The following is a 22,616-nucleotide window of genomic DNA, read 5'->3' as shown; positions in this document are numbered from 1 at the left end:
GGCATCACCTCGAGCAGGACAACCAGTTACAACCCCCGGGCTAACGGACAGGTAGAGAGGGAGAACGGAACGGTCTGGAAGTCCATCCTACTGGCCCTACGGTCCAGGAACCTCCCAGTCTCCCGCTGGCAAGAAGTCCTCCCGGAGGCCCTCCACTCCATCCGGTCACTACTTTGTACAACCACCAATCAGACACCTTATGAACGTCTCCTTGTCTTCCCCAGGAAGTCCTCCTCTGGGACCTCGCTCCCGACCTGGCTGGCAGCACCCGGACCCATCCTGCTCCGAAAACATGTGCGGGCGCACAAGTCAGACCCGTTGGTCGAGAGGGTCCATCTTCTCCATGCTAACCCCCAGTACGCCTACATTCCAGCCACCAGTCCCACACTTCCCTCCACCGCAGCACCTTACAGGAGGATCGGTCCTTCCGCCGCCCCTGCCTAGGTCCCCCCACCCACCGACGCCCCCTGCAGGCACTCCCTCCCCAGGTCAGCCGTTTTCCCCACCTGCGCCGTCTAGGGGTGCCGAAGCTGCCATGGAGATCGAAGCCACGGTCCCGGAGTCACAGACGCCCAGGCCTCCACCGGAGTCACCACCGAGGCTCCGACGATCACAAAGGACGAGCAGGGCCCCCGATCGACTGATTGCTTCATTTTAACCGTAATCTGTAAATGTAAAACACCGAATGTACATAGCTACCAGACTTGTAAACAGATACTAAACACTGTACGGAGGTATTACGGTATCTCCATAACTAATTATACCATGTTGTTATATTTTGTAGTTGCTGGCCACCACCCCAGCCGGACTTTTCTTAACAGGGGGTGAATGTGGTATTATAGGTATTACGGTACCTGAGAGGCTGAAGTACCATTGGTTGAACCTATGTGCTTGCTATTGGCTAGAGAGTATAATAGCTCCGCCCTGATAGGCGGGGTATAAGAACCCGTGCCGTCCCAGCAGCCCTCATTCTGTACCTGAGCTGCTGGGGGAAACATCTCGCTTATTAAAGCCTTCAGTTGTACTACAACCTCGCTTTAGTGGTCGTTGATCGTGCATCACAACATCATTACTGAAATGACTGGAAGCATTCTAATGCATTTCATTCCATACAAGACAACAGAGTCTCCGAAGTATGTGGCATTGTGAGGCATCATTCGAAACAATGTGGTCAAAAATCAATGCCACTCCATTTTCTTGGAATGCTGTATTGTTCCTGCTCCTACACAACTCGAGTGAAACTCCATGCACGCGATTTTATGGAAACGGGCATAAATTTGAAATTGCTTGCAGGGCTGAGGACTGATGGAGCGATGTGTTGACGTGAAGTTGCATCAGCAACTAAGTGTTGTTACAAAGTATTACTGGGTCAAGTCTAAGGTGTAAATGCAAAATTCTGCGGATGCTGGAAATCCGGGCTGGATTCTTCGGTTGCCGCATTCAGCAATCGGCCGGAGAATCACAGTTCCTGACCAAATCAGGGGCGGGGCCGCTTTCACGATGCTCCGCCCCCTCCAAAGCAGGGTACTCTTGGAGTACGCCGTGCCACGTATGGACGGGCTCAGGACATTGCCTGAAGCCCGCCCCGATTCTCCGCCCCCCGACCGGCCGAGTTCCCGACTGCGTGGGTCTCTCATGTCTCACCTGTCAGGAACTCACCGTACAGCTGCAGACTCAGTCCAGCACCGCCACAGTCGGGGGAGAGCTGATGGTTTTGCCAGTTTTATCTTATAGTCATTCTGGAAGAGTTAGAAGGGAACAAAAACCTTCTAACTCCGGAGCAACTGTTTAAACAGACAGACCCAGCCTTCCATGGGACTCTCTGCACAAGCACATGTGGTCCCAGCCATCGGGAACCTGGCGTGCTGGCTGCGGACAGTGCCCAGCGCCGCCACACACGTCCGGGATCTGTGCCGCTGGCCGGGGGCTACTGCTAGGGGGCTGCTGCTATTGCTGGTGGGGGAGGGGTGGCTAGGGCGTGGGCTGTGGGGTTGGGGTGGGCGGGTTAGGCTTCCAGCATGGCCAGCGCATTTTTTTTCCAATGCGACCGTTGCAGCTTGTCAACCCTGCGCATGCGCATCACGGGACCCGCCGATTCTCTGGCCATTTTCCGCATGATCGACGGGAGATCCACGCAGCGCCGGTGCTCACCCCTCACTGGTGCCGTAATCAGGGAGAGATTTGTGCCGAATTTCCCATTGTGAATCACCCGCACTTTCTCCGTTGGCACCGGCACTTCTGCCCAAAGCGTTTTTGCTGGCGAGGACGTAATGGACAAGAGGTCATAACATTAGAATCAGAAGAAATCCTTTCATGAGAGCAGTTAGGAAGAGCTTTGCCACATATAGGGCAGTCGACGTGTGAACACTCTCCCACAAAAAATGCAGTAGATTTTAGCTCTATTAATATTTTTTTCTGTTTCTGATCAAATTCACATTAAGATTACTTGACTAATTTAGCAGAGATAACCAACCGCTGAAGTATTTTGGCCAATTCTGGACACCACTGTTTAGGAAGGATGTCAGTGGCCTGGAGAAGATTTAAAGATCATTAAAGATTTACGATCTTATTATCTAAAGACTTTCTTATTGTCACAAGTAGGCTTACATTAGCACTGCAATGAAGTTACTGTGAAAAGCCCCTTGTCGCCACATTCCAGCGCCTGTTCGGGCACACAGAGGGAGAATTCAGAGAGTCCAAATTACCGAACAGCACGTCTTTCGGGACTTGTGGGAGGAAACCGGAGCACCCGGAGGAAACCCACGCAGACACGGGGAGAACGTGCAGACCCAACACAAGGCAGTGACCCAAGCCGGGAATTGAACCTGGGTCCCTGGCGCTGTGAAGCAACAGTGCTAACCACTGTGCTACCGTGACGCCCAATTAGCAAACAGATTAAAAGAGAGGTGAGGAGGGGTTTCTTTTTTGCGCAGTCAGTTGTTATGATCGAGAACCCATTGCCTGAAATGTTGGTGAAAGCAGAATGAATGGCCAACTTCCAAAGCAAATTGCTGAAAAGGAAACACTTGCAGCGTGATAACTAATGAGCAAGGCAATGGATTCAGTCAGAACTTTCAATGAGGAAACACACTGTGGACATAATGATCTCCTTTGTTGCTGTTACGTTCAATCACATTGGCTTGGGAATTGAGCATGGATCCTTCCTGGCCTCTGTGTCTCAATAATCCACATATAACATTTAACAAATACTCTTGTCCGCAGAGACCCAAATTCACAGTTTCAAACCATCATTGATTTCCCCATGGGACCCGTGGAGTGTGAGCTTCCCAGGTAGGGGGTGGAGGCCACCCAACAGGGGCTCGTTATGAACTGAGATAAAAAGCGGCCCAAAGCAGGGCCTGGTGTGGTTAGCTCTCCCAGCAAGGACTGTACTGGGAGCGATATGCTGCCTTGAGCAGAACTTTGTAAATAGTTAAACAAAATGATGTTAATTTACTGCCTTCTAACACTGAGTTTCTGAAGACAATAACCTCAAGACTTGGGCTGGGATTCATGCCCCCTCCTCCCCGCAGCGTTTCTTCCGACGATGGAAGCGGTACCCCACTGACCACTGGCAGGATCTTCTGGTCCCGACGAGGCTTTATTATCCTGTCCTATGAAGGCGGATTCAGCAAGGTCACTCAGAGGAGTACATTCCTCATCATTCACCTGCCGTTTTTCATTGCCCGCACCTTAGCGATCTGTCCGAGTCAGCTTACTGCTCAGTGTTAAATTCTGAGCAGTGGCTTCATGCGACAGGCTGGTGTCAATCAAGCAGCAGATTGAAACTGGCCAATCCACTCAGCTCCAAATCCTGAACGGCTGTCAGAAGCAAGAAAGAACAAGGGCTGGGATTCTCCCGCGATTAGCGGGGCTGCCCGTGCCGGTGCCAAAGAGTGGCGTGAACCACTTCGGTGTCAGACCCCACGGAAGGTGTGGAATCCTCCGTAGCCGTCGGGATTGGCGCCACGCCAACCGGCAGCGAAGGGCCTCCGCCAGCCGACACGAGTTGGCACATGCGCAGGGTCGTCAGCGTGTTCTGGTGCATGCGCAGAACTGCTGGCGTGTTTCCTGCGCATGCGCAGGCGGTTTCTTCTCCACATCGGCCATGGCGGAGCCTTACACAGGTCGGCGCAGAGGGAGAGAGTGCCCCCACAGCACAGATCGGTGGGCCCCAATCACGGGCCAGGCCACCGTGGGGGATCCCTCCGGGACCGGATGCCCCCACGCTCCCCCGAGACTCTGCTAGCTGCCTTCCAAGGCAGGTCCCGCCGGGATGGACCATGTCCAATCCACGGCGGCAGGACTGGCCGAAAACGGGTGGTCGCTCGGCCCATCGGGGCACGGAGAATTGCCGGGGGGGGGGCTGCCAATGGCCCCCGACCGGCGCGGCGCGAACCCTGCCCCCACCCGAAAACCAGCACCCCCCCCTCCAGAGATTCTCCCACACGGTGGGGTCCGGAGAATTCCGCCCAGGGTCTTAATCTAACCCATCTGACCAGAATTCAAACCTCGGTTTCTAGTGAAGAAAAAGAGAGGAGGGTTGATGTTTGGATGCCTGACATATCTTCCAAACTTCCAGGATTGCCTCTCTGAATTTTGTTCAGTCACACCAGGGATCGAGGCCACAAAAGGATTTAGAGAGGTTAAGTGAGTGGGCAAAACTCTGGCAACTGAAGCACAATGTGTAAAAATGTGAACGTGTCCATTTTGGCAGGAAGAATAAAAAAAAAGCTTATTAGCTAAATGGAGAGAGTTTGTAGAGCTCTGAGGTGCAGTGGGATCTGGTTGGCCGAGTGCATGAATCACAAAAGGCCGGTATGCAGACATAGCAAGTAATTAAGAAAGTTGATCGAATGTTATGATTTATTGTGAGGCAAATTAAATAATAATTATCTTTATTAGTGTCACATGTAGGCCCACATTAACACTGCAATGAAGTTACTGTGAAAAGCCCCTAGTTGCCACATTCCGGCGCTTGTTCGGGTACACAGAGTGAGAATTCAGAATGTCCAATTCACTTAACAAGCACGTCTTTCAGGACCTGTGGGAGGAAACCGGAGCACCTGTAGGAAACTCACACAGACACGGGGAGAACATGTAGACTCCGCACAGACAGTGACCCAAACGAGAATTGAACCCGGGACCCTGGCGCTGTGAAGCAACAGTGCTAACCACTGTGCTACCGTGCCACCCTGAGATTCACTAAAACTTGCCAGGACCTATTTTCCAGGCAGTCCCCATCAAATACAGGTGTTCAGCTCCTTCAACGTATGAATGAGACGTCTATCAGCCTCTTGAAGAAAGAACAGACGAGTTTGCATTTATAGAGCTCTTTTCACAATCTCAGCAGATCCCAAAACAATTTACAGTGAGTCAAGCACATTTGAAGTGTAGTGACTGACGTAGGAGAGATGGCAGCCAATTTATGCACAGTGAGCTTCTGCCAACAGTGATGAAATAAATGACTGGACAATCTGATTTAGTGACGTTGATTAAGGGATGAATATTGGCCAGATTTCCGTTTTGTTTAAATTGACGGGTTGGTGATCTGCCCCATTTTGGTTCATACCAAAGGGTAGTGAATTCCTAGGCAGCAACTGCTGATTCGTTGCACTGTTTTTATCCTGAAATTTCTCCAGCCTTCAAATCTAAGGGGTGCGTGAGTGTTAAACCACTCCCGTCTACATCAATGGGCCAAATGGTAGCCACTTGGGTGAGATGCCAGTGTTCCATCGGAGCCTGGAATAATAACTTGGCATCAACCCGGTCAGAAGGAAAGGTGTAAACTTAAAGAGATTTTTAAAAATACCAACTAAATTGTGATGATATTTTGTCAGCAAAGCTGGATGACCTTAATATCCTGGACATTAAGCAATCAGTCACTGTCTGTCTGCCTTGTTATAAACTATTCCCTCTAAACCCGAGCTCCGGTTTACCAGAAACAGCAACAACGCTGATAACAGTAAAACCAACAGTGCATCCCAGCGAAAACATTATCAATGGACAACCAAAAACGGAAGCTCATAACAGAGGAATGAATAACAAATCTGCTGCATTTTCGATCTTTTGTTACGTGCAGCTAATGAATATTGATGACAGGAAAGGGGAGCGGAGTCACTGCTACACAAGATTAATTTGATTTCTGCCATCAGCATGGGTTCATTTTAGCCGCGCTCTTAACAAAAGGAGATTTATTCAGCTCGTGTTATAGAATGGTAATTGCTATCAGTTTAAAGAGACCCAGTCACTAAGGACAAGGATTTCCTATAACGGGGCAATTGAACGACATGATTATTGCTGAGGTAAAAGGGGCAGAGAATTGTCAGGAGCACAAGTTAGGGATTTGTGCAGTCCCAAACTGCTGGTTTTTCATCCATTCATTTTAATCTATTTCCATCCATTGGATATTGGAAGCACAGTTAACTGGTTCACAATTTCCACCCTGATTCAGGGCATCTCCCCCCAGAATATGTACAAAATTACATAATTTATCTGATCATGGGCCTCAAGGCAATCCTGAAGCATTAGTCATGGTTCAGTGACTAGCTCTCTGTGGTCTCTGAGTCAGACAGTTGTAGATTCAAGTCCCACACCGACACTCCGATGTAGCACTGAGGGAGTGCTTCGCTGTCAGAGATGCTGGGATTCAGATACGATATCAAATAGGTATAACTGAAGAATTCAATAGCATTTGTTAAGATAGAGCAAGGGTTTTTTCCTTCATGTCCTGTCCATAGATCGCTGTAGTGCAGAAGGAGGCCATTCGGTCCATCGAGTCTGCATCGACCTGGCAAAAGAGCACCCCACCTAGGCTCACTCCCCTGCCCTATCCCTGTAACCCTGCGCATTGATCATGGCCAATCTACCTAACCCGCACATCTTTTGGACACAAAGGGGCAATTTAGCAAGACCAATCCACCTAATCTGCATAGCTTTCTGACTGTGGGAAGCCGCGAGAGCACCCGGAGGAAACCCACACAGACATGGGGACGAACTGCAAACTCCACACAGACGGTCACTCAAGGACGGAATCGAACCCGGTTCCATGGCGCCGTGAGGCAGCAGTGCTAACCACTGTGCCACCATCCTTCCATTTTTAACACTGGTCTCCCCATATCATGAGATTGTCCGTAGAACCTGTAGAATCCCTACAGCGCAGAAGGCGGCCATTGTCCTCAACCAATGCAACCAAAGTCTGATTACCTGACCACTTACCTCATTTTTGGGGGGAGTTTGCTGTGCACTTATTAACCATTGGAGTCATCTGGCTTGCAAGAGCTTGACTGCCGTTCAAAAGTAATTCACTGACTGTGAAACATGTTGGAACACACTGAGGTCATGAAAGAGGCTGTATAAATCCAAGCTGTACGTTCGTCCTTATTTTTTTCCTGACCTTTGTGTTGGTTTCTTTCCCAAAGTGCGTTGAATGAAATTAATTCTCTTGAAGTGCAGTAACATCTTGTTACGTGGCAGATTTACCAGCCATTTAGATGCCAGACACTTCTGCCGCAATATGAGACGAAAGGCAGGTTGATATATTTTGGACAGTGTTTGTTGAGCCCGTCGATTTTAGTTCCTGCCAGCAGCTGTGACAATCAATTGTGGGAGAACGCGGCGTAGTGGCCATGTTGCTGGACTGGTAATCTAGATGCCAGGCTAATGCCCTGAGGGCACGGGTTCAAATCCCGCCACAGCATCTGGCGGATTATAAATTCAGATAATAAATCTGGAATGGTTATGTTTGTTGCTGCAGCTGCAAAGAGAGAGATTCAGATGTGGCGCACTTCGAGTTCATATAACATATTGCAAGGGGTTTACTTACCAGGTGCTGCTCAAGCAGGGTACAGTGGTGAACTCCACAAAACCCGCAAAACGCTACAATGGTGCAATTGCGTAACACATGACATAATACTGCGACTAATAATAATAATAATCGCTTATTGTCACAAGTAGGCTTCAATGAAGTTACTGTGAAAAGCCCCTAGTCGCCACATTCCGGCACCTGTTGAGCGAGGCACAGCCAATGGTGTTACTCCGGTAGATAACCGGAATAGTCTCGGTAATGATGACCCTGAAAGTATCATTACTATTAACTATCATCACAGGCGAACTTCACAAAGAAACTTGCTACCTTTATACGGTCTGGCCCACATGTGACTCCAGATCCACAGCCAGTCCATTCAAGGGCAATTAGGGATGGGCAACAAACGTTGGCCCTGCCAATGGTGCCCACATCTCATGAAAGAAAGGCAGCACGGTAGCACAGTGGTTAGCACTGTTGCTTCACAGCGCCAGAGTTCAATTCTCGACGCGTTCAATTCTCAGCTTGGGCCACCGTCCGTGCGGAGTCTGCACATTCTCCCCGTGTCGGCGTGAGTTTCCTCCGGGTGCTCCGGTTCCCTCCCACAAGTCCTGAAAGACGTGCTGGTTGGGTGAATTGAACATTCTGAATTTTCCCTCAGTGTACCCGAACAGGCGTCGGAGTGTTGCGACGGGGAGATTTTCTTCACCGCGGGGTAACTTCACCGCAGTGTTAATGTAAGCCTGCTTGTGACTCTAATAAAGATTATTATTATAGAATGAAGGGAAAAAACTTCCCCAGGCTTCCAGCTCCGCATCATTTGAGAAGTGTGACATCTTGCTCAACCCTCACCTTACCCCAGTTTCCTCCCCCACAATACTTTAATTTTAATCTACAATGCTGAATTCTATTCCCTCCACTCCATTTCTTAATTACTTTAAGGCTGTATGATGCACTGCAGAGGAAACTGGATCAATGCAGAAGAATTGAAAAATAATTTTTCACTAATAACGTTAGATTAAGGGGAGTCTCAGGTGGAGCATAAAGTAGATCGGCTTGGTCCAGTCGGATAAACGGCCTGTTTCCATGCTGTAAGCTCTCACAACTGTATGCAACTCCTCTGGTGTGCTCTTATCCGGTCTATGTATTTCATCTTCCCACAGGATTTGATCCATCCGAACCGTAGATGGTTCGGATTAGGGGATGCTTGCAGACAGATCAGGAAGGTGAGTTGGAATAACAAAGTTGTTGTTTGAGAATTACGTAGAATTACAGAAAGAGGCCGTTTGGCTCAACTGTTCTATGCTGGTGTTTGTAATCCTCACCGTCTCGTTCATTCTACGTCCCACACTTCAGCCTTCCAGCAAATCCCTTTCCTCTCATTGCTCATCCATCTTCATTCTGAAAGCATCGAGACAATTTCCTGTTCGCTGTCGTCACAAGTTCCACATTCTCTGAGTAAATAAATGTCGCCTTATTTTCCCATTGGATTTATCGGTAACTATCTTTAGCAGAAGGCCCCTAGTTTTGGATAAGTCAGCGAGTTTTACAGCACAGATAGAGGCCCTTCAGCCCATCATGGCTGCACGGCCATTAAGCACCTATCTATTCTTGTCCCATTTTCCAGCACTTGGTCGCAAGCAATTCGAGTGCCCATTTAAATGCTTCTTAAATGTGAGGGTTCCTGTCTCTACTTTCATCCCACCCTTTCCGGCAGTGAGTTCCAGATTCCCACTACCCTGTGGATGGAAAGCTTTTTCCTCAAATCCCCTCAAAATCGCCATCCCCTTGTCTTTAATTTATGCCTTGTGGTTATTGATCCTTGCACTAAGGGGAAAGGCTCCTTCCTATCTACACTATCTATGTCCCTCATAATTCCCTGCCGAAACCATTCAGAATTTAAAAGAGCACAACCTCTGGGGCGGCATGGTGACACAGTGGTTAGCACTGCTGCCTCACAGAGCCAAGGACCTTGCATGACCATCTGTGTGGAATTTGCACTTTCTCCCCGTGTTTGTGTGGGTTTCCTCCCATAGTCCAATGATGTGCAGATCAGTTGAATTGGTCACGCTGTATTGCCCCTTTGTGTCCAAAGGTTAGGTGGGGTTATGGAGATATGGGGGAGGGAGGGGGCGTAGTGGGCCTAGCTGGGGTACTCTTTCGAAAGGTCGGTGCAGGCTTGATGGGCCAAATAGCCTCCTTCTGCACTGTAGGGATTCAATGATTTTATAAATCAAGTCAAAATGTAGATATTCTCTTTTCGAAAGAAAAAGCCCGAAATGTTCTCTCATTCTTGGTGACTGCAATTTCTCTGTTCTGGTACCAGCAATTGTGAATCCCTTTTCCCCTTTCCCCATTGTTTCTACATTGCTTTTCAGGTAGGTGCGACCAGCAGCGGCATTCCCTGTCGGCGGACTCCTCTGCTTCGCCGGCAGCTAACCCACGCCCGCAGGTTTCCCGACGGCGTGACATGGCCACAGTGGGAAACCCCATTGGCCGGCTGCAGGAACGGAGAATCCCGCGGCCGGCGGACCAGAGAGTCCCGCCCCAGATCTGTGCAACAGTTCTCTCGCTGCAGCTTGACTAGAGTCCTCTGTAATCTCAACATAACTTCATTACTTTTTTGCATTTTCTTTGATTCAAAATATACCCCAGTGCTTTGTGCACATTTGTTTTTATAAATTTAGAGTACCCAATCCATTTTTTCCAATTAAGGGGTAATTTAGCGTGGCCAATCCACCTATCCTGCACATCTTTGGGTTGTGGGGGTGAAACCTGATGCACGATCAATTGTACAAAGACTCAGGTTGGATACAACTGTGACTTTATTGCAGTAAGATGTGTGGCCTCCCACAGCAGCTGGCGAAATGGCTGCTGAATGGAGGACACGCATATTTATACTCTTCCTACTGGGCGGAGCCAGCAGGCAGGGGCTACCGGCGAACCTGTAGTACAGGTCCTACCTTACATCACCTAATACAGGTGTAACAGTGGTTTACCACATTCACCCCCTGTTAAAAATGAGTCCGGCGGGGGTGGTGGAGAACCATATACAGTAGTGAATTCATGTACAGTGTTTTATCAGGAGAGAAAAAAAATGTCTTTTGAAAGTCCGGTGCCAGTTAGAGATTCAATCGGTCTGGTGCCTTGATGTTCCGCTGGGAGCGACGTAACGGCAGCGGCGATGTCGATGCTGGCGACGTCGGTGCTGGCCTGATGTCGGGTAACCCCGGGAGCATGCCTAAATCCTCTTCATCCTCTTGTGTGGGCAGGGGAAGGAGGGATGGTCCTGGTGGGGTTAATGTTGGGAGTGCCAGGGGAGGGGAGGGTGGCGCCGGGCCGGGGAAGTGTGTATGAGTGGAACCTGCTGGTGCCAGGTCCCTGAGGGAGACAGTATCTTGGCGGACGTCGGGGTACGCCACATAGGCATACTGGGGTTGGCATGGAGCAAGTGCACCCTATCCATCAACGGGTCCGCCTTGTGGAGTCGGACGTGCCTACGGAGCAGGACCGGTCCGGGAGCTGCGAGCCAAGTCGGGAGCGACACCCCGAAAGTGGACTTCCTGGGGAAGGCAAAAAGACGTTCATGGGGTGTGTTATTCGTAGCGGTGCACAGTAATGACCGGATGGAGTGTAGTGTATCAGGGAGGACCTCCTGCCAGCGAGAGGCTGGGAGGTTCCAGGACCGTAGGGCCAGTTGGACGGCCCTCCAAACCGTCCCGTTCTCCCTCTCTACCTGCTCGTTTCCCCAAGGGTTATAGCTGGTCATCCTGCTGGAGGCGATACCCCTGCGGAGCAGGAACTGACGCAGCTCATCACTTATGAATGAGGATCCCCTATCACTGTGGATGTACGCGGGGAAGCCTAACAGAACGAAGATTGTGTTGAGGGCCTTGATGACGGTGGCAGACGTCATATCGGGGCAGGGGCTGGCGAAGGGGAACCTGGAGTACTTATCGACCACACTGAGAATATACGTGTTACGGTCGGCGGAGGGGAGGGGCCCTTTGAAATCCCCGTTGAGGCGTTCAAAGGGGCGGGAGACTTTCACCAGGCACGCACGGTCCGGCCAGTAGAAGTGCGACTTGCACTCCGCACAAACCTGGCAGTCCCCGGTGACTGTCCGTACTTCCTCGACGGAGTAGGGCAGATTGCGAGCCTTGACAAGATGGCACAACTGTGTGATCCCCGGGTGACAAAGGTTGTTGTGTAGGGCCCGGAGTTGGTCTACTTGTGCGCTGGCACATGTATCTCGGGATAGGGCGTCTGGGGGCTCTTTGAGTTTGCCAGGGCGATACAGAATCTCGTAATTATAGGTGGAGAGCTCGATTCTCCACCAAAATACTTTATCATTTTTAATCTTGCCCCGCTGCGTGTTGTTGAACATGAAGGCTACCAACCGTTGGTCAGTGAGCAGAGTGAATCTCCTGCCGGCCAGATAATGCCTCCAATGCCTCACAGCTTCAACGATAGCTTGGGCCTCTTTTTCGACGGACGAGTGCCGAATTTCTGAGGCATGAAGGGTGCGGGAAAAGAATGCCACGGGTCTGCCTGCCTGATTGAGGGTGGCGGCAAGTGCGACGCCTGATGTGTCACTTTCTACTTGGAAGGACAGTGTCTCGTCTACTGCGTGCATCCCGACCTTGGCTATATCAGCTCTGATACGGGCGAAGGCCTGTTGTGCCTCGGCCGTAAGGGGAAAGTGGGTGGACTGAATGAGTGGGCGGGCCTTGTCCGCGTAGTTTGGGACCCACTGGGCGTAGTAGGAGAAGAACCCCAGGCAGCGTTTGAGGGCCTTGGGGCAGTGGGGGAGGGGGAGCTCCATGAGGGGGCGCATGCAGTCAGGATCGGGCCCAGAACTCCGTTCTGGACCACATAGCCGAAGATGACGAAGCGGGTTGTGCTGCACACGCACTTCTCCTTGTTGTAGGTGAGGTTGAGGAGAGTGGTGGTGCAGAGGTTGGCATTGTGGTCCTGCTGATCATGGCCGCAGATGATGACGTTGTCTAGGTATGGGAAGGTGGCCCGCAAACCGTACCGGTCGACCATTCAGTACATCTCCCTTTGGAAGACCGAGACCCCGTTAGTGACGCCGAAGGGGACCCTGAGGAAGTGATAGAGACGACCGACCGCCTCAAAAGCAGTGTATGGAATGTCCGATTTACGAATGGGGAGCTGGCGGCAGGCGGATTTTAGGTCAATCGGTGAGAAGACCCGGTACTGGGCAATCTGATTGACCATGTCAGATATGCGTGGGAGGGGGTACAGGTCGAGTGGCGTGTACCGATTGATGGTCTGGCTGTAGTCCACGACCATTCTGTGCTTCTCCCCAGTTTTAACGACTACCACTTGAGCTCTCCAGGGGCTGTTGCTCGCCTCGATGATGCCTTCCCGAAGCAGCTGCTGGACCTCTGACCTGATGAAGATGTTGTCCTGGGTGCAGTACCGTCTGCTCCTGGTGGCTACGGGTTTGCAATCCGAAGTTAGATTGGCAAAGAGGGTGGGTGGGTCAACCTTTAGGGTCGCGAGGCCGCACACAGTGAAGGGTGGTCGGGTCCTGCCGTATTTGAGGGTGTGGCTCTGGAGATTGCACTGGAAGTCTAGGCCTAGTACTAGTGCAGAGCAGAGATTAGGAAGGACGTAGAGGCGGAAGCCACTGAATTCTACACCTTGGACCGTGAGAGTGACCGTACAGAACCCCCGGATCGCGACGGAATGGGATCCAGAGGCCAGGGAGATTCTTTGATTGGCGGGGTGGACTGCGAGGGAGCAGCACCTTACCGTATCCGGGTGGATGAAGCTTTTGGTGCTCCGGGAGTCCAGCAGGCAAGAGGTCACGTGGCTGTTGATTTTCACCGAAGCGGTGGCCAGGTTGTGTGGACGAGACTGGTCGAGCGCCATTGAGGCGAGCTGCGGTTGGTCGTCGCTGGTGTCAGAAGATGGAGAGCGTGGGGGGCCCAGGTCGTGGAATGTTGTCGGTGCCCATGCCCCGTGCGGAAGAGAAGATGGCGGCGCCTGAAGATCCTGCGGGGGACAAAATGGTGGTGCCCATGGGCCGCACGTTGAGGGGGCTGGCCAAGATGGCGGTGCCCATGGGCCGCACGTGGACTGAGGGGGGGAAGATGGCGGCGCCCACTGGCTGCGCTTGGTCCTGGGAGGTGACGATGGCGGTGCCCACTGGCCGCACGTGGTCCAGGACCAAGATGGCGCCGCCCATTGTGTGTGGATCATGGGGGAGGGGGCGATTGCGGCAACTGCGCGGGCCTGGCACACCGTGGCGAAGTGGCCCTTTTTGCCGCAAGCCTTGCAAATGGCAGTGCGAGCCGGGCAGCGTTGGCGAGGGTGCTTCTGCTGGCTGCAGAAGTAACATCGGGGACCCCCGGGGTGCGCAGATTGGCGTGTGGCACAGGCGCATTGGCTGGGTAAAGCCCCGTCTGGGGCGGCCGTTTGTGGGGTCCACGATGGATAGGAGGGGTGGGCCGCGCCGCCGGAGGGGTATGCCTGAGCATTACGTGAGGCGACCGTCATGGAGAGTGCTAGCTTCTTAGTTTTCGCTAGGTACAGTGTGGCCCCTTCAAGCAGTCTTTGGCGAATGAGGTCCGACCCAAACACCGTTACAAAAGCATCGCACATAAGGAGGTTAGAGTGTTCGGTGGCCGTAACGGTCTGACAGTCACAGTCCCGGATGAGTGGGATTAGGTCCCGCCAGAAGTCTTCTATGGACTCACCAGGGAGTTGAGGGCGAGTACATGCCTGGCGAAGAGTGTGTTCGCTTTCTGTGTAAAGTTTTCTTTGAGGAGCGCCATGGCGTCGGCGTAGTTTGGGGCGTCCTGGATCAGCGGAAACATGTTGGAGCTCAACCTTGAGTACAGGATCTGTATCTTCTGAGCTTCCGTCGGAGGGGTGGCCGCTGAGTTGATATCGGCCTCGAAGCAGGCTAGCCAGTGATTAAAGTCCTTTCTGGCATCGCTCGATTGCGGATACAGCTGCAGGCGATCTGGCTTGATACGGAGGTCCATCTTATAGAAAATCTTACTGCAATAAATTGAGGCACGATCAAATGAGCAAAGACTAAGGTTGGATACAACTGAGGCTTTATTGCAGTAAGATGTGTGGCCTCCCACAGCAGCTGGCGAAATGGCTGCTGAATAGAGGACACGCATATTTATACTCCTACTACTGGGCGGAGCCAGCAGGCAGGGGCTACCGGCGAACCTGTAGTACAGGTCCTACCTTACATCACCTAATACAGGTATAACAGTGGTTTGCCACAAAACCCACGCAAACACGGGGAGAATGTGCAAACTCCTCACAGACAGTGACTCAGAGCCGGGATCGAACCTGGAACCTCGGCGCCGTGAGGCAGCGGTGCTAACTACTGTGCCACCATGCTGCCCTCTTTGTTCACATTTTTAGTTGTTTTGTTGACCTGTGAAGCTGCTTTAAATGATTTTTTCACCTGCATCTCGAGATTCACTCCCTCTCCTACCCCATCTGGTTTCTGACTTTCTACGGCATGGGTGGTGGTTCTAGAGAAAATCAAAGGGATCTTATGGTTCAGTTCTGTACCGATATACACATTAAAATCACATTTGAACAGCTATGTGCAGTTTTAGATCTTGTACTGTGGCAAAAGTAAAGCAATAAAATTGGTTCCAGCTTTACAACATGCAAATGATGATTGGTGTCAGGAAATTGTTAGTCCTTTTGTTGGAGGATCGCAGCGTTTGTTACCTGTATGGCAGATCTGCTTCACAGATCCATGGTCCCAGGTTCGATTCCGGCTTGGGTCATTGTCTGTGCGGAGTCTGCACGTCCTCCCCGTGTCTGCGTGGGTTTCCTCCGGGTGCTCCGGTTTCCTCCCACAGTCCAAAGATGTGCGGGTTAGGTGAATTGGCCAATGATAAATTGCCCTTAATGTCCAAATTGCCCTTGGTGTTGGGTGGAGGTGTTGAGTTTGGGTAGGGTGCTCTTTCCAAGAGCTGGTGCAGACTCAAAGGGCCGAATGGCCTCCTTCTGCACTGTAAATTCAATGATAATCTATGATTAATCTAGGACAAAGGTTCGGCACAACATCGTGGGCCGAAGGGCCTGTTCTGTGCTGTATTTTCTATGTACTCAATTCAGTTACAGCAAAGGCTTTCGGAAGAAGGCTCAAAGTTGTCCAGAAGTTTTACATAAAGTTTATTGAGTAACACAACTTAAATAACTGCGTGAGCGCTTACTTTAAGAACTGAACTAGTAGAAAAGTTCCAACTTTTCTCTACACTACAACTAGGCCTGACCATACTCGCAGCCCTGAGCTAAATCTCTGCCTTTGCTCTCCTAGTCAGCCAAAGAGGCTTGAGGGCTGCTTGGTTCCCCCTTTATATCCGCCAGTGCTGCCCCCTAGTCGTCTTTCCATGTCCCATCATCCCCTTCTGTACATACCCATGTAAAGATCACTACATACAGGATGATATTCTGAATGTGTTTGATATGAAGGAATGGAGCAGAGCAGACAGAAACAAGCTGTTTTCAGCGGTTAAAGAGGCTGGAATGAAAGGACAGATTAAACACAAGGACAGAGAGCAGGAGAAACCTTTTTTACAAAGAGGAAGAGTTGTGAGAACAAGGACTGCTCTGCAGGAGTTGTCAACGGAAACGGAGACAATGTCAACATTTTAGAACATATTAGGAAGGTTGTGGATGTTACAGGGGTAGTAGGATATTGCAGTGGGATTTGGGCAACGCTTATAATAATAATAATCTTTATTGTCACAAGTAGGCTTACATGAACACTGCAATGAAGTTACTGTGAAAAGCTCCTCGTCGCCACACTCCGGCGTCTGTTCGGGTACACGGAGGGAGAATTCAGAATGTCCAAATTACCGAACAGCACGTCTTTCGAGACTTGTGGGAGGAAACCGGAGCACCCGAAGGAAACCCACGCAGACACAGGGAGAACGTGCAGACTCCGCACAGTCAGGCAGGGTTGAGGGGTGGGCTGGGGTGGGAGGTTGTGGGGGGGAGCACACGGGGAGGGGGGGGGGGGGGGGGCGGTCGGTGGGAAAAGGTACCATTGACCAGAATGGTGGAGCCCTTGGCATCCAGGGTAATTTGTCAGATTAAATTCAAAACCGTCTTCGTCGCAGGACACAGATGGTTGAATGTTATTTTAGGGGCTGGAAGCCTGTGTTCAGTAGTGTACCACAGGGATCAATGTTGGGTCCTTTGCTGTTTGGAGTGAAAACCAGAGGTGTGATCAGTAAGTTTGCAGATGGTATGAAAATTGGTGGTGTGGTAAATACATTGCAGGATAATATAGACGGGCTGGTCGGATGAACAGAAATGTGCAAATGGAATTCAACCCTGAGAAGTACGAGGTGATGTATTTTGAAGGGATTAACAAGGCAAGGAAATTTACAATGAATGGTTGGACGCTGGGAAGTACAGAGGGCCACCAACTTATGGTGCATCTCCATAGATCCCCGTGGGCAGCAGGGAGGGGAGATAAGGTGGTCAGAAAGGCATATAGAATATTTGTCTTATTAGCCGAGCCAGCACGGTAGCATTGTGGTTAGCACAATTGCTTCACAGCTCCAGTGTCCCAGGTTCGATTCCCGGCTTGGGTCACTGTCTGTGCGGAGTCTGCACGCTCTCCCTGTGTGTGCGTGGGTTTCCTCCGGGTGCTCCGGTTTCCTCCCACAGTCCAAAGATATGCAGGTTAGGTGGATTGGCCATGCTAAATTGCCCTTAGTGTCCAAAATTGCCCTTAGTGTTGGGTGGGGTTACTGGGTTATGGGAATAGGGTGGAGGTGTTGACCTTGGGTAGGGTGCTCTTTCCAAGAGCCGGTGCAGACTCGATGGGCCGAATGGCCTCCTTCTGCACTGTAAATTCTATGATGATCAATATAAGAGCAGGGAGGTTATGATTGAGTTATATAAAATGCTCGTTAGGCCACAGCTAGCATACTGTGTGCTGTTCTGGTCGCCGCATTTTCGGAAGGATGTGCAGAGAGGGTGTCGGAGAGATTCACCGGGATGTTGCCTGGGCTGGAGCGTTTCAGCTGTGAAGAGAGATTGGTTAGGCTGGGGTTGTTTTCCTTACAGCAGAGATGTCTGAGGTGGGGACCTGGTCGAGTTGTCCAAAATTATGAGCGTCATAGATGGGGCAGACAGGAAGGAACTTTTCCATTGGGTTGAGGGGTCAATAACCAGGAGGCATAGATTTAAGGTAAGGGGCAGGAGATTTGGCGGGGTTGTGAGGAAAAACCTTTTTACCCAGAGGGTGGTGGGAATCTCAAACACATTACAGGTATGATGAGTAGAGGTGGGAACCGTCACAACAGTTAACAAGTATTTAGATGAGCACTTGGATTGACAGAGTATACAAGGCCACAGACCAAATGCTGGAAAATAAAATTAGAATGGATCGGTGCTTGATGGCTAGTGCAGACACAATGGGGCGAAGAACCTACTTCTGCTCCTGTGTCTTATGGCGTTATGGTCTCTTTTTGTGCTGTAAAACTCTATGGGCGGGATTCTCCGACCCCCCGCCGGGGGGTGGGGTGGTGGCGTGAATCCCGCCCGCCGCTCCGACGCTGGCTGCCGTATTCTCCGACCCCCGGGCAGGGCCGGGGATCACGCCACGCCGGTCGGGGGCCGCTGGCAATTCCCGCCCCCTTCTCCAGGCCCCGATGGGCCGAGCAGCCGTTCATTTCTGGCCAGTCCCGCCGGCGTGGATTGGACATGGTCCCACACGGCGGGAACTGGCAGGTAAGTTGGCTGGTGCAGTCCTCGGGGGAGGGGTGCGGGGGGATCCGACCCCGGGGGGGGTGGGGGGGGGGGGCACGGTGGCCTGAACTGCGATCGGGGCCCACCAATCTACAGGCGGGCCTGTGCCGTCGGGGCACTTCTTCATTCCGCGCCGGCCCCTGTAGGGCTCTGCCATGGCCGGCGGAGAGAAGACACCCCCCTGCGCATTCACCAGAATAGGCCGCCCGGTCTGCGCATGCACTGAACCACGCCGGCGATTCTGCGCATGCGATAACCCGCGCAGTCCCTTCGGCGCCGGCTGGCATGGCGCCAACCCCTCCGGTCGGCCCGACGTCGGAATGCTTCGCGCCGTTTTCTACGCCGCCATCGGGCCATCGCGCCGACTCAGGAGAATCCCACTTATGACTCGAACATTGAGCTAAAAGCAAGAGTGCAAATCTCATTTGGTGGTAGGATTCAAGCCTGGGTTCTCTCAATTGGGAGTTTGCCACAATTTGCAGTCAACTGCAAACTCTAACTTCTTCACCGAGAGAGACGCCACTGGTAAGATTGCAATTTTATCTCACAGTATTTTCAAATCAACAGTCACGTGACACGAGACTGACGTGATTCACCCACGCCGATCATTCACGTTTCCCTCCACTTTGAAATTACTGTGAAAATAAAATAATGTAACTGCAGTATAAGGCTATCGGGCTCGAGCAAGGGTTAATCTGGGACTGGGAACCTGTACTGTCCACAGTGTGGTGTGAGGAGGCACATGACCTGAGGCGAGGCTCAGTTGCGGACTGGACAGAGACCTGTGTAGAAGTGAGCGTGGAATTAGCTCATTGCTTGTCTCGATGTACACAGTTATTTGTTGTTAACAAACAGTTAACCTTCAACCATACAACCTCTTTGTGAGACCTACTGAACATGCAAGAACTGGTTATTCGCACTTGAGTAGGGAAGTGCATGGGGTTTATTAATATAATACGCTTTCAGTCATGCATACAGCCCCAGTCAAGCTCACTACCTGGCACATCTCCGGCAGAATCTGCATGCTAATTCGACATGGATCTGAGTTGTGTCTTTCCTGTAAGCAGATGTTTCACGAGGCCGTGAATGACGTTTTTGAGATCCTTTTCAAGAGGCTGTAAAATAATCACTAGCCTGTCTGACAGAGGTAGACAGCACATTTAAACCAGGTGCCAGGAGCCTGCTACTCCATGTCACAAATCCAAACGGAGGCTCTGTTAAGACTAGCACTGTTGCAATATTTTGGCAGCCTCGTTCACATTGATATTAATTTATGTGAAACCAAAAATGTTAACTATGAATTCCATCAAAGCGACATCGAGCCCATGGCGCTGAAACTTACCTTAACTCTGAAATCACAATGTTCTGCTGTAAAGACATCTTGTTGTATTTCCACTGGCTACTTAAATTCCCGCCCATCAGCTCAGCAGTGATAAAAGAGCACTTTGTGTTTGTTCCGAACTAGCCAGCTTTGCTTCAGTCAGCCTCTGTCCCTTTTCCGTAAGAAGTCAACCTTCACATTGTTTTTATTAATATAAATTTAGAGCACCCAATTCATTTTTTTTTTCCAATTAAGGGGCAATTTAGCGTGGCCAATCCACCTAGCCTGCACATCTTTGGGTTGTGGGGGCGAAACCCACGCAAACACGGGGAGAATGTGCAAACTCCACACGGACAGTGACCCAGAGCCGGGATTGAACCTGGGACCTTGGTGCCGTGAGACAGCAGTGCTAAACCACTGCGTTTGCCTCTTCAACCTTCACATTGTGACACCCAATAGTCTTCCTCAGCTTGTTATTTCATGTACCTACAAAGAAATGGAGGTGTGGGAGAAGGTGCAAAGAAAATAATCACAAGGATGATATCAGAACTGAGAGCATTAATGGGAAATGGTGGCAGAGTGAACAATATAATAGCTTTGACAAATGGTTATCTGGACTCGAAACATGAGTTATTTTCTCTCCCTACAGATGCTGCCAGACCTGCTGAGATTTTCCAGCATTTTCTCAGCAGCTGGTGAATTTAAATTCCATGAATAAATCTGAAATATAAAGCTAGTCTCAGTCGCGGCGACCATAAAACTAATCACTGGTTGTTGTAAAAACCCACCTGGTTCAAAAATGTCCCTGAGGGAAGGAAATCTGCCACCCTTACCTGGTCTGGCCTACATGTGACCCCAGATCCACAGCAATGTGGTTGACTCTTAACTGTCCTCTACAATGGCCCAGCAAGCCACTGAGGTCAAGGGCAATTACGGATGTGTAAAAATGCTGGCCTAGCCAGCGATGCTCACATCTCATAAAATAATTTTTAAAAATATAAGAAACTATTGATATGGGGAAAAAAGAAGATGGCCAGATGACCTGTTGGACTTTACAATTAGAAAGGCGGTTCATCGAGAGAATACGGGAAAATCCATAGCAAGAATGTTAAATATAAGGTTGCCAGGAATAAAAGCATGGTTAGAATCTGGAACTTGCTACTGCACGAAGAGTTGGAATGAACTGCATAGGATTGTAGCGTAAGTGCAGCACAGCAGGAAGATAGTTGGTCCATCGCGGCTGTGCTGTTCCTCTGTAAGACCAACTCAGCCCCACAAATCCCTTCAATTTTACTCCCCAGATAATTCTCTACGTCACTTTCAAAAAGTGTGGGCAGGATTCTCCGGATCCCCTCGTGTTTCTCAGCCACGCACTGTTCGCTGGGGGTGTGATTCTATCTTCCCGCCGGTTATCAATGGGATTTCCCGGTGTAACCACCCCATGCCTCCACAAAACCCGCTGGCGGGGGTGCGCTGCCAGTGGGAAAATTGAATCGCAACGAGCAGAGAATTCCGGCCCATGCTTCTGTGATTGCATTCATAATGTTACAAAGGCATTCTTGCAATATGATTGTTCATTGAATCGGCGTCCACCGCCCTCTCAGTCAGTGCACTCCAGACCCCTGCTCCTCACAGTGTGAGAAAGGTTTTTCCTCACGCTGCCTTCGGTTCATTTGCAAATCTCCTTGGGCGGGATTCTCCGTTTCTGAGACTAAGTGTTGACGCGGACGCAGAATTCGTGGACTTTCACAACCGCAAAATTGGCGCCGAACCTGGATCAATTCAGCGACTGTGGAGGGGCGAGGACCAGCACCATGTGGAACACAATCGATTCCAATGAAAAACGTTGCGGGAGTCACCAGGTCCGTGATTGACACTCGGGAGGCTGACAAGCTGCAGCCACACACACACCATCCCAGCCAACAAGATGGCACTGGTTGTGCTGAAGCACACCCATCCCGCTGATGGGTCGGCTGGGGCCAGATGGCACCTAGAGGAGTGGCCTAGGGGGAAACTTATAAGACCCATGACCCTAGGTTTGCAGTGGGCTGTTAGCCGTGCAGCTGCATGGCTGTCTTGCCTGCTGCGGCAATGGTGTTCCGTGCTCATCAACCCTGACCCCACAGTCCACCTCCTGGCCACCCCCCGCTACTTTCCCTAGCCCTGGCAGAAGCCTAACTGTCAGCAAACTATAGTGATGTTGGACACTTTCCTTACCCCCTCTCTCTACCTCAGTGTCGTACCCTCAATAACGACACAAGAGTGTGGAATGGTAAATGAAGGCTTTAATAAGCAGAGAACTAGCCAGCTACAGAGATGAGTGCTCCCTGAGTGCCGCCAACAGGGTGTCACCTTATACACGGCTCCCTGGTGGGCGGAGCCAGAGGCGGAGTCTCCCAGGGTTCCAAACCCGGTCTTAAAGGGGCATCACCTACATGGTGTTAAGGGTACAGTAACCATTCATCACATTCAGCAGCCCTGGCGCCGGTTTCACAATTTTTAAAAGGACAAGTGAACTGCGCCATTGGGAACTCGGCCCATTAGAGGCGGAGCCTCATGGAGGCCTCAGAGGATATTGGTTCAGGCCAGCCAATGATTTGCAAACGGTGTTTACTGTACGTGCGTTCTGAACCACATTGACGCCACTGTCGAGAGAATTGTGATTTGGCATCAAATCGGCTCCCGCCGTGATTTTAGCGTCGGAACCTATTATCT

This window comes from Scyliorhinus torazame, chromosome 10, assembly GCF_047496885.1.
Source record: "Scyliorhinus torazame isolate Kashiwa2021f chromosome 10, sScyTor2.1, whole genome shotgun sequence".
Classification (NCBI taxonomy): domain Eukaryota; kingdom Metazoa; phylum Chordata; class Chondrichthyes; order Carcharhiniformes; family Scyliorhinidae; genus Scyliorhinus; species Scyliorhinus torazame.
The sequence above is the reverse complement of the archived record's forward strand: the minus strand, read 5'-3'. Positions refer to the sequence as shown.